Source organism: Apodemus sylvaticus, chromosome 2 (assembly GCF_947179515.1).
Source record: "Apodemus sylvaticus chromosome 2, mApoSyl1.1, whole genome shotgun sequence".
Classification (NCBI taxonomy): domain Eukaryota; kingdom Metazoa; phylum Chordata; class Mammalia; order Rodentia; family Muridae; genus Apodemus; species Apodemus sylvaticus.
In genome coordinates, this window is record NC_067473.1 from 51,674,733 (window position 1) to 51,688,187 (window position 13,455).

Consider the following 13,455-nt stretch of genomic DNA (forward strand, 5'->3'; position numbering starts at 1 on the left):
TATGTATTTACCATGTATTTAATCATACACCCACTCATCTATTAATTGCGTTAAGTACCATTTACCTGCAGATTTTAGTCTTTCATAAGGAAAAGTGATGGTGGCTCTTTTTCTTCAATTACAAACTCCAAATAAATACCTCTGTTGATTCTCACTTGAGACACCTTTATTATCTGGGGTTTCTTTGGGATGCTTTCTGCATTTCGCTTTGTTGTTGCCTATACATTTTCACCAATTGTAGCATGCATGGAAACATCTCATACCATGCTGCTTCTTGAGTTTGTACCAATCTCAACACAAGTGATAGCTTCTGCTCTCTTCATTAAGTCTCTTGGATACTTACTGTCAGATTGGTGTGTACATCTTGTTTTAGGGTCCATTGCTTTGTTGTCCCTAGCTCATTATTTGAATACATCCTTTTGTTTTTGTTTGTTCTTATATTGGTGTTTTTTCTAAAAGTGTTCTTAGTAGTAAGGAGCACAACCATAAGTTAGAATGCAGGTCCTGTAAGCCTGCTGATTTATCTTGTCTCAAGACTAATGATTACTCAGTTCTTCCCAGACCTATGTACATTTGTACAAGCACCAATTGCTTATGTCCATTTCCAAGTTTGTCCTTGAAGGTTACCTGTGATCCAGAGAAATGTTTTCTTTGTTTTCTGCACAGCAGGCAGAGTACATTGTCTACATCTTTGTGCAGCTGACAAAGGAGGTTGGAGGCCTGATACATGCTGTTTCTATGGAAGCATCTCACTGGACCAATCAAGATCTGGTTTCATAGGGGTCATTTAAGAAAAACAGCCAATGTGTCCATGCATGTCCATCTCACCCTCCAGTATAGCAGTCTAAATGGCAGGAAGTGACACAAAGAAAATGAGCATCTCAAAGGTCTCTCACAGGATCATGTGGCTCAAGTAATATTGCTCCTCTGAGAAAACTGAAGACAAAGAGAGTAACATTTTTCAAATCCAATATGAACAACGTCCTATTGATATATAGAGGAAGGACTTCAATCGTAACTTCCATTAAAAAAAAATTCTTTGATCAAAGCTAAGACACAATCTGAGAAATTGGTTAGCAAACAAAATGCCGTTCCCCAGCTGTCCCTCGACTTCCTTATGTACACCTAAGACTTGGTTCTTCCTTCATTTTAACCCCTCCAGCCCCATTATCTCCTCACTCTCTTTCTCTTTATCTAGACTTTCCCCAAATGATTTTGCAAGTAATTTCTAAAATACCAACTGCATTCCAAGACCATTCCCATCCATTAAGTGATACAGCCAGATCTAGAGATCTAGAGATCAGATAAAGCAAAACTAAAAGCTATAGTTAGAGACTTTTCAGAACATGGAAAAGACCATCCGGCACACATATAAAAACTTTGAAATCCCTTGTCTCGACTTGGAAAAATGGTAGTTAGACCTAAGTTCTAAACCCTAAGTCCTAAACAGCAAATATTGATTAGACTGTTTCTATAAGGACCTTTCATATTAGGAATATTTTGAAGAAATCATATGAGTTTTTTGTTATATATTTATATTATATAAAGGACAATCTGTTTTTCTTTCTTTCTTTCTTTCTTTCTTTCTTTCTTTCTTTCTTCTTTCTTCCTTTCTTTCTTTGTGTGTGTGTGTGTGTGTGTGTGTGTGTGTGTGTGTGTGTGTGTGTGTGTGTGTGGTTTTTTTGGTATTTTTCAAGACAGGGTTTCTCTGTGTAGCACTGGCTGTCCTGGAACTCACTCTGGAGACCAGGCTGGCCTCGAACTCAGAAATCCGCCTGCCTCTGCCTCCCAGAGTGTTGGGATTACAGGCATGCGCCACCACCACCCGGCTTCTTTCTTTCTTTCTTTCTTTCTTTCTTTCTTTCTTTCTTTCTTTCTTTCTTTCTTTCTTTCTTTCTTTCTTTCTCTTTTTTCAAGACAGGGTTTCTCTGTATAGCCCTGGCTGTCCTGGAACTCACTCTGTACACCAGGCTGGCCTCAAACTCAGAAATCCACCTGCCTCTGCCTCCCAAGTGCTGGGATTAAAGGCATGTGCCACCACTGCCCGGCTATAAGGACCTTTCAAACTTATCTTTTCTCAGTAAAGATGTGGCATGAAAAGAGTCAAAAATTGGGGGGAAATATTCCCTACCTGTTGATAAAGTAGAAGGGCTTATCAAACATGCATTTAGGAAAATAAATTATAGGGCATTTTCAAGAGAAATTTTTAATAATTCATTTTTGCAACATTTTGGAGTTAAAGAAGGTAATAGCTACCTTCCTAATTTTATCAGTGAAGTAACACATGAAATTGAAGAGAAATTTTGAGACAAAAATTAGAGCAGGCAAATGGCATTGAATGATTCCCATGTGGCATTTAGATAAGACCTTTGAAGAAAAAATAAGTCAAGAATTCAAATAAACTTAAAGTACAGCATCTCAAACAGATACCTTTCTGATGACCATTTTCTGACAAGGACACTTGTTCTCAGTAACAGAAGAGACACTGGAAACAAAAAAGATGATTCTGTCTTACAAAAGAAATGCCAAATTCAAGAAAAATCTCTCAATTTGACCTTTGAGAGCGCTCTGAGGAGGGAGTGAGTCATTCAACATCCAACTTTAAACACTCAAGATGAATACACAGTCATCTAGATGGCCAGCTTCCTGGAAGGACAACAGCTACTCTCTCTTTATTAACCTCTTCTACCTTTACCCTATCTCTTCCTGAAAGTAAACAAATGGTTGTCAATGGTGAGCATAAACTGTAATCCTCGCAAAGCCTTTCTGCCCTGAGATCATAGCCTATTTATTTAAAATGGGAAAACTTTTCAAATGAAGTTGTAACAATACATTCAAAGCAGATGTTCCTTGAGGTTCCAGAGGAGAGGACTCTTCTATGCGTAGTCAGGATGAGTCTCTTAGGATATTTTATTCCCGTTACATTTCATGTACTTCGGATAAACACTTAGATGCCTGGGCTGTTTTCCAGTGGGTGCTAGAACAAATTGCCACAGATGTAATGGCTTAACAGGCATCAGTTGTTCTACAGTTCCAGTCCTAGAGTGCAAAATACATCTCATTGGGCTGAAATTGAGGTGTTACTGGAGCAGTAATTCTACAGACTCAACAGGGTTGGAGGGGATACAGAGCTTGAATTTTTAAGCTTTGCCTTAATGGTCTTATTTGTTGTATCACAGTCCTTTACTCCACCTATAGAATGACCAGTGAAGTTTCTTGAAATGCCTCACCGTGACTTTCTTCTTCTGTTAAGAATTGTGTGATTACATTGACTCTCTAGCACCACTACCTCTGATAGTCTTGAATAATTATCTGCCTCTCTTAAACAACTGATCAAGAGCCTTAAGACTACCTGCAAACTGGAAGTCACCTTGCTAAAGATTATAACATATTCACAGCTCTAGAGGGTAGAATGTGATCATTTTGAATGGTTACTATTAATCTGATATCTCAAATTTATTTATATATTCTACAGGCTAAAATTTCTACTGATACACAAAATACCTGGAATAGACTCTACTAAAATGCAAGTAGATTCTACCAAATACTTTTTGAAAGTCCTCCTAACATACTTGGAAGTCAGAGTCAAAGCAAAAAGTTGATTATATGATAAAACATTTAGATGCAAAGGAATTCACTTATCCAGTGCTAGTTGTTATTAATGTTCCAATGCTGCCAAAAAGAAAGCTAGGAAGTAAGATACTGATATTCTTCTTCACTATGTTGGAGCTATTAACAAATCATACCATCCCTTTCCTGTAGTACCTATCTCATATAACACCTTCTGTTTCCAAGTGAAACTACTTGCCATACTATAGTAGATCTTTGCTCTGTTCTCTTCCAGGGTCTGAAATAGGTAAAGTTGTTACCTTTCTACCTTCCTCTGCCAGAAATAGCAATACACCTACCTGAACAGTAAGATCTTAGGTGTTTGCTAAAACCCTCCTGTCATTTTTCTGGGATTCTCAAATAAACATTCAGAGATATAAACCTCTCTCTTCTCTCATTCATTTACAATGTGGAGATAATTTTCTTCTTTGTACAGAGGGCAGTGAAACTAAAAGTTTCACTTTAGCAAAAAAAAAAAGGCATCACATTTCAAAAGACAAATTATAACTGTGACAAGTCAGGCTACCACATAGGGTGCACCTTTTTGATAGATGGGAAGATACTCCCTGCTAAAGATTATGCAAACTTATCTCCCTAACAAATGACAATTTAAAGCATCATTAGGTTTTATTGGGTGGAGAGTTTTTCTGTAAGTGCATTGTTATGAATTGACTGTAGCTTCAATAAAAAAATCTTCTGAGTGTCAAACTCAAACACATTTCCTGAGACCAAAAGAAGGTTTGTTGTTTGCTCTCTCTATTTGTTTTGCTTTTGCTTTTGCCTTTGGTTTAGCACTCAAGTCTAGGGTCTTTAGAACACTAAGGTCTACCATATGGTTACATCTTCAGACAATGTTGGCTTCTTAAAGCTGTACTGCTTGTATATTCTTGACTACAAAAGATTCATTTAAGTATCTGTGGACAGGTGATCCAGACAAAAGTTTTAAGTCCAGTTTCAGGAGAAACATAAAAAAAAAAAACCATTGCTTACTGCAATCTTATGCTTGCCCTCATTGTAAAGGTTTAACAGAATGACCAATAAGTGGGAATAAAAGAAACCAAAACTGCAAAATAGAAATAGGTACAATACAATTCTGGACCATAAAATCTTCATCAAACTTTATTCAACTTTTCTTACTTCCTTGCTTCCAACTCTAGCCAGACAAAGATATGCAGGATCCCATTCTTCACTTTAAATTAACCTACTATTAATGTTTTATAATGCCAACAATATCTAATCACAGTAGATTAAATCTAGAGTCTTTGCTGGGTTTTTTTCTTTAGTTTTCTCTTTTTTTTTAAAGCCTGTCTTCAAATCTCTGAAAAAAATGTTCTTAGTGATAGCTGTAACAAGCACTGAATAAATGTGTTAATTTGGGTAATATTAATTCCTTTTCACACATATACTTCCTATCTATGAGCAACTAAACATGGTAAGTACTAGCAAGTCTTTTATTAATGTAGAAAATGCACAACTTAGTAATTCCTAGTTCTGCCATTCATTGCAGATCGAATCTTAGAAAGTTAATTAATATCTCTAATTCTCTGTTCTCTTCTGAGAAATGATGGAAATGCAATTATCTACATCATTGTAGTATAATCGTTAGGTGTGATGATATATGGACAGATTTGTTCTATTGTCTGGTGCAGTAAGTACTGATGCTGTCCTGCCTGATGGTGGTGGTGCTGGTGCTGGTGGTGGTGGTGGTGCTAGTGGTCATGGTGGTGGTGGTGCTGGTAGTAAGAGTGATGTTTTCTTATGTTTTCTGTTTTGAAAATTGGATGATAATTGTATCTTGCTATTTTTTCATCATATACCCATAGGCAATATTCCATCATGTACATTTTAAATAAATTTTGTGAAATCTAGCTATAATACCGTATTTATCCTTAATAATTCCTCAATACTCTGACCCTAGAGGTATTGCAGGTATGGCTGCTATGTTACATATGAATCAGTAGGTGGCAGAAAGGAGAGAGACTCTGACCTGTGAACATCTGAATGATTAGTAGCCTAACATTCATGGAAAAAAAAGTAAGCCTGAGATAACCACCAGCCTGACATGAGGGAGCCCATACAGGGAACTAGCCTGAGATGACCACCAGTCCAGTGCTATAATGCACAGGTAGGACCAAGCATTCCTGAGACCACTCTGAGTGCAGGCACCACTACAGGGAGCAAGTAACTGGTAGAGAAGTGAGAAGAAAAAAGATGAACAAAAGGATGTGGGCACAATGCAGAGAGGCAGAACTGAAGATTTGAGGGTAGTGAGTATCTAGTGATGCCACCGGGGACCATCATGGATTCCTGGCCTGTGTTGCCACTACGGGGCATGTTTGGGTTCTAGTAGCTGGAGTCTGTTATCACAAAAGACCAGGCAGATGTCCCCTTCTGGATTACCCCTAGGGAAGATGTTAATGTCTGAGGACATTGCAGAGCTGACCCTACCCCTCACATGGGCATCATGGGAGAGCTGGCCCAGGGGGAGCATGGCAGCAGAAGAGCTGACAGCACCCTAGCCAGCAGCAGTATTCAGGAGAGGGGCACAGCAGATTTCAGGAGTTGTGGGTGAGCCACCCTCAAGGATATGAACTTGAGAGAGCTTACCCTGCCACTCATCTCCTGCTTAGTGACATGACTGAGCAACTCAGATACTCTTAGGCCCAGATCCAGGGCTATCAATCGGCTCACCCCCAACATCTGCCCTATGGATGAACTGCTGGAACAAGTGAAGGAGCAAGTCCTACTGATACAAAACTATAGGATCTCCATGACACAAGGATATAGCAGGATGTTCAAGAGGATCTCAGGTGAGGTTCCAGTATTAGTTAAGTAGCCGACACTAGAGGCCTCAGATCAGATCAATGGGTCATTGCAATGACCATTTGCAAGGAAATAGATGTTGTCAAGAGTCACGCTGTGACAAACTATACCTTTCACAATGAAACAATTTTTCCCTACTGTTAGATGGTAAGACTATAGATGAAGACACCGCCCATCTTGGTTACCAGATACAGAGAAATCAAGCTAGAATTGAGCTTGGAACCGTCTACCTTATAGATAGATTTAATATCACCAAAAGATGCTATAAAGGCATGCACAGTTTTAGTCATCTGTGAACTTTATGAAATATAATACCAATCTGCCAAACAAAGTGCTACCCAAAGGTGCAATATTGGCACAACTGGTAAGAACACAACCCAAACCCATGTCTTCTGTTCTAGGTACATTGTAGAAAAGGTTGTCTAAAGGATATAAAAGACAAAAGAGAGAGAGAAAGTCCACAAAATTCTGTCTTCTGGCCATGAAAACAACCATTGAAATTATAAACTCACACAGCTGTGGGTTGCCTATACCATGCCTGTATAAATTTAGTCCTTTTGACAGTCAGTCATGGATAATGGAGGTACTCAAAGGGCCCTATTATTCTTTTATGAACAATTTGCCTCTAACAGATTCTAGGGCAGGAAAGTCATTGTTTTCAGTTATGTACCCACTGGTGAGCCTACCTGGCCCCACTGGATACTTCTAAACCCATACTCACACAGATGTCCCTGGGTAAGCACAGTGGCTCATAAAGCAAAAGAAAACATCTTGAGTATAGAAGGGATTAGGGAGGGAATACTGGGGTAGAAGATAAGATGGATAAGAGAGTGGGGATTGAGAGTAATTACAATTCATTATATGTTTAAAATTGTAAAGAAATTTAATCTAATAATATGCAACATCCTTATCTTTTGTGAGTTTTTACTACATTTTTGTTAGTTTAATTCCAAACATATGAACTATTTAGTATTTACAACCTAGTTTTTGTACAGTAAGGATAATTACAATAAAATGCTATTGTGAGAAATACCCATGAGGTTCACCTACTCAAAGTTACAAATATCTTTTAAATAGTTTAAAAATATTTTCCAGTTTCCTCAGAAATTATTATGAGGCCTTCCCTATCTGGTTTGTTTGTGAAGCTCATTTTATATACTGAGAATTATTGATGGGCAGTTACCAGTAAACTCGGAAGGTTTTCTAGAGGCTGCATATTTACGAAAACTCCTTCCCTCTCATCTATCATCCTCTGAGCACATCCTGACCACTGTCACCGTCATCAGTTTTGAGCAATTGATTTTTAGGAGCAGACTTTTGTGGACAGTGGGAAAAGAGAGGTTGTTTGAACATTCCTGATTTTATGGATCAATTACTCACCTCAAAGTCTTAATTTCACAGAGGTAAGTAAACTATGCTTTTAAGAGGATAAAGAGAAAGCATTTTATATCATTATATATAGTTATATAATTAGATGCTCTTTTCTTTTATTTCATCTTGACACATGTTATTTTCCAAACTATAATATGTATACAGCAAATGAAATTTTTTGAAGCCATATAAACAAAATAAAAATTGGCACTCAAAGGTGAGTTACTACTCAAAAGTCCTAAACTCCAACATCTTTAGTATAACTCTGCATAGGGAATAACAACAGCTAAATAAAATTTAAAATTTTTATATCAGTACTTTTCACATAGAATATAGAAGATAATGAACAGAAAAAAATTTCCAAGAAGAGTGTAACATCCTATTAGTTTAAATTTTAGAAATTTAAATTAGTTTAAATTAGAAATATTTTAGTCAACTGTAATATTAGCAGATATGTCTCATTTTCATCTGCCAAAGAATGAAATTTGCTTCCAGATGATGTATTTTCTCTCAACAACTTGTAGGAAATATAACTTGAAGTCATTCATGGAAGTATGTCCAAAACCCAATGAAATCTAAATTAAATTTTCTGTATATTGGCTTAAGGCTTGATTATGTTCTTTAAGTGAAAAACATCAACTGTTCTGTTAAATACTTTTACAGGAAGAGATAACTGAAGATGTAATTGCAGAACAAAAAAATAATTTATTCTTGCCTACTGCCACTAAACTGGTTTTTATATCCTTAGTAGCAATGGAAAATATCAAATGTCAAATCTTTCAATTTAGAAATTCCATTTTTCTTGGCTGATTCAGACAGTCTCAAATAGTTCTGTAAAAGTAATATGGTCTATCACACATTAAAATATATTAAAGCTGTACCCATAGCTTTTTACAAAATGTTTCTGTTTTCTATTATTAGATGTTCTTATAAATATATATGTATATGTATTTATTTATATTATATCCTTAAACATGAATTATTCTCAAACAATAAAAACAAAGATCTCTTTAAAAATACAGCCATAAATAATTAGTGGAAGGAGTATTTAGTAATTATGTGAAAAGCATTAACAAATAAAAGAAAATTGAAACACTACCCTGACTGCTCTAAATTCCTCTCAGCTGTCCTTTCCTGCTGTCAATTTATACAATTTATGTATGATTTAAATTGCTTCAAAAATACAATAAAAATGTTAAAACTCACACTCATTATATGGTCATATCTATAGGCTGGCTATAAGATCCCTTTCTTTATCTTAATATATGTTTAGCATATTTTTCCCACAGCACTTTTATCAGAATTAATCTTGGCATTGTAATGACTTAAGTAGCTAAATCTTTCTCCAGTGTTAAGATATTTTATAATCTAAATTTCAACTCTATTCAAACCCAAACAAATCTCATCTAGTTACTTAGAACTTGAATACTGTGGCTATTAACCAACACTGGTCTTCTCTTATTTTTAATCTGGGTCATTATTGGCAGATATGGAGGAAAATTTAACTCATCTACAGTTATCCTTCCAAATGTGACTACTTGACTCCAACCTAATTTAATCACCCTTTATGTTGGTTGACTCTGTCTCCTGAGCAGTGCTCTCATACCTGCAGCTGCTCATGTCTTAGAATGAGTCATCTCACACAAATTGTAACTAGAGTGGACTTCTGTGATGCCTTCCTGGTTTTGTGTGCACCTATTTAGTAACTGATTTGAACAGAGTCAAAAAGAGGCTGATTTTTCAGGAGAACAAACTAGAGTAGCATCCAAGCTTATTCACAGCAGTTTCAATATAATTTATTACAGTCCCATCCCCATCTTGTCCCCTCTTTTATACACACACACACACACACACACACACAAACACATACACACTATGCACACACACACATATGTACTATGCACACACACACACACACACACACGCACACACAGACACACATACATACAAAACAGATTAACTCACTGTTCTTACAATTTCCAAAACACAGAATCCATTTTATAATTGTTGAAAACCATTTTATAAAAGTGAAGCTAATTTAACCTAGAAACCTGGATTACCCAAAACATACTCTACACATCAAATGAGGTACAAGAAGAAAGGAAGAGTGGCCCCTTGTTCTGGAAAGACTCAATGAAGCAGTATTCAGCAAAACCAGAACGGGGAAGTGGGAAGGGGTAGGTGGGAGGACAGGGGGAGAAAAGGGGGCTTACGGGACTTTTGGGGAGTGGGGGGGCTAGGAAAGGGGAAATCATTTGAAATGTAAATAAAAAATATACCGAATTAAAAAAAAAAAAAAGAAGTGCTCAACATCATTAGTCATTAGGGAAATGCAAATCAAAACAACCCTGAGATTTCACCTTACACCAGTCAGAATGGCTAAGGTCAAAAAAAAAAAAAAAAAAAGTGAAGCTAATTCTAACTAAAAATTCAATGTGATACAATAAATAAAACATGAATATTTAATTTTGAATATTAGATGATGGAGAGAATGGTTTTAGTTTCATTAAACTTTATTGATGAGAAAGTTAAAAAGTATGCAAGTACTTAGATCATTTCATATGACAAAATATTTCAGATATATTTATAACTTAAATATCATTTTAGCAAAACTATAGAAATATCAAAAAAAACTTCTTTTTAACATAATATTTTGAACATTTTGGGATAAAAATATCTTCCCCAAGCGTTCAGCAAAAATTAATTAGAAAGGCAACATAGGCCTTCCAAATTAGAAATAAATTCTATAGCAGTGCCTTCCAATACAGTTTTCAAACATAATTAAAATTTCAATAGCTATACAATGTAATATAGTAGCTACCATCAACATGTAGCTATTGGGCACTTAAAATTTAGTTATTAAAGTTGTAGAATAGATTTTAAACTTTATTTAATTTAAGTGAGATGCAAATAATACTCAAATAACACAACACTTTATAGTTAATAGCTGTTTATTTGGATAGAATATCTAGAGAATCAAATAAAATAATATATGAAAATAAGAATACAAATCATGAAACTAAAAACATATTTGAGATATGCTTATTAATTAAAACATATCCTTAACATGAATTTTTCTCAGACAATAAAAACAAAGATCTCTTTTAAAGAATACAGTCATAGATAACTACTGGAAGAAGCATTTAATAATTACATGAAAACATCATTAACAAAAGAATGTTAAAGCAATACACTGTTCTAAATTTTCCTCGGCTGTCCTCTCCTGCTGACAACTCTTTCTACTAGGTTTGAGTTTATTTATCTTTCTAGACTATTTCTCAGTAAATTACTTTGCCAGCAAACACCCAGCAAACCTACAAATCTGAATAAAATTTACAGTGCATAGCATGAACCACAGAACACACTATAGAAGCCATACCTCTACAATGATAGTAGGCATGCTATGTCTTTGTATGTCCTTGTATGTCTATGTATGTCCTTGTCACCTTGCCTTCTCTGCAGCCTACTCCATCTGTGTTCTTTACCAGCTCCTTTCCCTTTCTTCTACATTAGCTAATCACAATCTTTCCACTCCTTCCAATATCCAGCTTTACTGTCATCTAACTGGAAGTTAGATGGAGCTGATGCGCTTCTACTTCCCCAAGTAACTAAAGATCACTGAGAACTCTCAACATCTCCACCTAGTACAGCTTACACATTAACTGCCTGTCTACTCATTCCTTAGGTTTCGCTCACTTTTACCACAAATGCAGTGTCCATTGACTCTGTTCACATGCTGGATCTGGCATTTTACTTTCTACCTTGTCTTTGTCTCGTGTTTTCTTTTCCTCATCTGTGCTTTAATCAATTAAATATATCTACTTGGAGACTGGGAAGATTGCTAAGTTGTTAAAAGTACCTGCTGCTCTTGAAGAGGACCTACATTTGGTTCCAGGCATCATTATGGCAGCTTACAATATCCTATAACTCCAAATTCAGGGGATTGAGTGTTCTCCTCTATCTTCCACAGGCAGCAGGCATGTATGTGGTATACATACATAGATGTAGGTACTCATACATGCACATGAACATACAAACACCATACACACAGGCACATAAACAAATGCAAACATACACATAAACACATGCACACATGCATACACATGCACACACACATGCACACACACATGCACACACATACATATGCAGAAACACAAAATAAATAAGACTTTAAACATGCCAAACTATAGACCATCTAATAAAGAAAATATAGTAAATTTGCAAGTCAGTTTCATAATGCCAGCTCTGACACTTTCTGTTTGTGTGGTCATATTTAAACTCATTCATGTCTCCCTTTCTGTATGTTTAAAAGTAGAATAGCAAACAACAAAAACAGATTTCCTCCACCATATAGTTAGGTTCAAACAATTAAAGCTTTTCCACAAGGCATTTTGCATAATACACACCATATGATAATCTCCTAGAAATATTACCAATCATTTTTATCTCTACAGCTAATTTGAAATTCGCCTCGGCCTCATGCTGCTTCCAACCTTTCCTGTTTCTCCTATTCCTTTCAGAGCAAAATGTGTTTCTGAGCTAATTTTAGGCCGACAGGAAAATTCAGAAGTTAGTGAACTCTACATATAATCCTTTGCAATGTCCCCTAAAGTTAGCTCACTGTAGAACCAGAAAATAACTGGTGCGAAACTATGGAATGAAAGGCATTTCAAATTCACCAGCATGTACTCATCTTGTTTTCTCTTTCAGGTTCCAGCCCAAGTTCCCGCATTGCAATGAGTCACCATTTCTCTGTAGCTCCCTGTGCTAGGTATCAGTTCCATTAACTGTATATATAGTCTTAGCACTGCACCTTCAAGAGCCTTTCATTAGTTACTTTGTTGTATGACCTTCAGTCGGATTTGTTGCATATTTTCTTCATGACTGAAATTTTAAAACTTTGAGTTTTATCAGGAATCACACAGAAATGATATTGTGTCCTTCCAAGGGCATCATGTCAAGAGATTCAGGATATCAATATGACAGACAAGACTTTCAAGAAGAATTATCTCCTCTTGCTGGCTGCACTTCATCTCCTCGCCTTTGCTTTTTAATCCACCGTCCTCTGGCTTCATTGTCCATCAGTCCATTAAAACTCTTCTTGTTAGGGACACCATTAACCCTCTAGTTATTCAATGTAAAAGGAACATCTTACCCTTTTTTTTCTTGAGCCACGTGTAGCTAGAGGACTGCTAAGAACTCTCATATTTTTCCTGCCTCCTCTCAGCTGCTGATGCAAAGTCACACTTTCCTGACTCGTAACTTTTCTGACTGCTTCCCTTCATGTTCCTGACATGGCCTCATTTTTCATCACTCTCTCTACATGTGATACAGATTCCTTCTATTAGTATACACTCTGTGGTGGACAGAGTCATCTACATCCCTGGCTTTCTTGCCACTTGCACACACATGTATTTTACATCAATATTGTCAGCATATTTTTCTTACTCTTCAGTTCATATGCACAACTGTATTCAAAGCATCATAATGGGGCCATCATACAGGAATCATAAACTGAGCGTGCTCCCCAAATAGCACTAAAAATACCCCCCAAATGGCTTGATTCAGACATATACTAAGTTGATACCTCTGCTCTTTGAAGTATATTTTTTGTCAACAAAATCAGTTGGATTTGTAGTGGATATATCATAT

General features: G+C 36.3%; 1 protein-coding gene and 1 pseudogene across 1 annotated transcript in view; one reads left to right on the forward strand and one right to left on the reverse strand.

Annotated features, from left to right (window-relative positions):
* The window catches only part of Grm8 (glutamate metabotropic receptor 8), an 870,036-nt gene that overhangs the window by 376,941 nt on the left and 479,640 nt on the right, over positions 1–13,455 (reverse strand). The window lies entirely within an intron of this gene.
* On the forward strand, positions 5,517–5,630 carry LOC127679575 (uncharacterized; annotated as a pseudogene).